The 2,368-nt window shown below is 30.4% G+C and overlaps 1 pseudogene; it reads left to right on the top strand.

The window, feature by feature from the left end:
* Positions 1-401: 401 nt before the first annotated feature.
* On the top strand, positions 402-520 carry LOC111746286 (annotated as a pseudogene).
* The last annotated feature ends 1,848 nt before the right edge of the window (positions 521-2,368 follow it).

The raw sequence follows: 2,368 nt of genomic DNA, 5'->3' as shown, positions 1-2,368 counted from the left end.
GAAATTGGCTTTTTGAATATAAGCAGTGGCTTTATTTTTATCTTACTTGATTTCACCTTTTGACTTTTGGTCAGCCTTTTAGATGTTGTAAACCTTTGTCATCCCACCTAGCCTGTGTAATAAAGAAATCAATAAATGTGATTTATACACTTATATTTAAATAATTATTAAATATGAAGCAGGACTAAGGTTTGAGATCAATAATTATTGAGGGACTGGGATAGGGCACGTTAAGTACCCAAAATTTAAGGGAATGTCAAAAAACTCAGTAATCAAGATAAATAACATTTTAATGCAAAATTTTTACTAAAAATATTTATTGATTTTTAAAAAAATATTGTTACTAAAAATATTATTGATTTTTTAAAAAATCAATAATATTTTTAGTAAAAGCAAAATTAATCTACAGCCATGCTACCCTGAACAAGCCTGATCTCATCTGATCTCAGAAGCTAAGCAAGGTTGGGCCTGGTTAGTACTTGGATGGGAGACTGCCTAGGAAGACCAGGTGCTGTAGGCGTAAAAAATAAAAAAAAAAATAAGAGATTGTAAGCTGACAAGGTCTTTGCAATCTGTGAGGTCAACCAAGGGTTGCCTCACTTTTAGGCAACCAAGGGTTGCCTAAAAACAAAAAAGAAAAAATATCAAAATTAATGCACAATTCCATGGTAAAAAAAAAAAAAAATGATTAAAGTTATAAATAGAATTCACAGGTGATTAACATTTATCGAATTCTCAACCAGCTGCAAATTCTTTTTATGCTGTAACCTACCCCATCCTTTTCATCTTTTACTGAAGAATAAGATAAAATACTTTGTCAGATGCTTTTCAAATATTTTTTATTATGTTCTAGAATCTCGAACACTAATATTCCAATAGTATAAAGGAAGAGAAAAAGTTAAAGTCAGATCTGAGCAGATATAAATTGGTAGAGCATCATTCTCTCAAACCATTTGATACTAAATATATTGTCAACTAAACATAACTTTGTGCCAAATCCTCCAAATGTGTCCACTCTAATAGTACCTGACAAGAGGGGAGGTGTGGGAAGTGGAAATGGAAGGAAGCAGTGGTCTTAACTGATTGTGGTTAAAATATTTTGCAAACTTTACATAATGCATATTCTTATGAACATGGTGTGCTGCTTCCAAGGCTGTGGAAGAGGCCCTTGCAAGTAAAGTTTTATTAATTTTGTAGGAAATTCAACTCTGAATTTAGACAAAAATTTTAGTACAATTTTACTCATGTAATATAAATCACAGCAGTACCTTTAATTGTGTGTTATTATACACATCTGATTTCTTCTGAGATTAAAACAAGCCTTCTGAACAAAAATCCCTTCTCTGTACAGCATTAGATTGGAGAAAATGTTTTTGACATTGTCCGCTAGTTTTAAAAATATACTCCATATTGTCAAATAAAAGTTGCCTTTTTCAGAAATAGTCCAGAACAAAGGTGACAGTAAACTTCCCCAATACCCTAACGTAGGTTTTATAAAAGGAAGTCTGAATATAGAGTGTCTTTCTTTTATAATATGTCTCGTTTATAAAAATGTTCTCTCAATTAACAAGAAAAGCTAAATTCAGTCAGGCTTTTTTTGTTCTGTTTTGTTTTTGTTTGTTTTTATTTTTTATTATGTTATTATTTTATTTTATGTATTTTTTGCTAATGAAGAGAAATATCCTGGTGTAGTTTAGCCAAGAAACCAACCAGAAAAAGAAGAAATAACTGAGCATTAAATCTCTATATGGTGGCCTTACCGTTGGTACTTGCTAAAGAGGAACATATCTACAAATAAGCCTTAATCTCTGGATAAGATAGAGGATTTTAAAGAAATGATTCAAAAATGCTAATTTAAATGCTGTAAACTTATATCCGTAAGTGTCTTATGTTTAATAGTTTAAAATTAATGGCCTTCTGAAAATAGTATCTTTGCTTTTTAAGTAAGTTGAACACAGTAAATCTAAATTCCCCACAATGAACACCATATTCAGTGTCAGAACGTAGTATAACGTGGTAAGAATGATTGATGTATAAGAAAAATATTTTTGGTCTTTAATCTTGGAGGTGATAAATACCCATTTTAGAACAAAAGGCACAGTCCAACTTAACTAACCTAAGTATATTTCCTTATCACTTTGTTAAAACCACCACAAACAAGAGATATCTCTTCTTTGCTCACATCATAACTTCTCAAGTCTCTTTAAATTTGTAAAACTGACAATTGACTCTAATAAAATGCAATTGGCATAATTTCCTATAGTTCAATATCCAAACACTGAATTTGATTATTTAATTGACACTGATTTTTGAAACTCAATTTTGAAATACTAAGATTTCATAGTTTAGAACTAAGCATGAATTATAC

Source organism: Pteropus vampyrus, unplaced genomic scaffold, assembly GCF_000151845.1.
Source record: "Pteropus vampyrus isolate Shadow unplaced genomic scaffold, Pvam_2.0 Scaffold181, whole genome shotgun sequence".
In the NCBI taxonomy this organism is placed as follows: Eukaryota; Metazoa; Chordata; class Mammalia; order Chiroptera; family Pteropodidae; genus Pteropus; species Pteropus vampyrus.
This window is presented reverse-complemented; position numbering and strand designations above follow the sequence as displayed.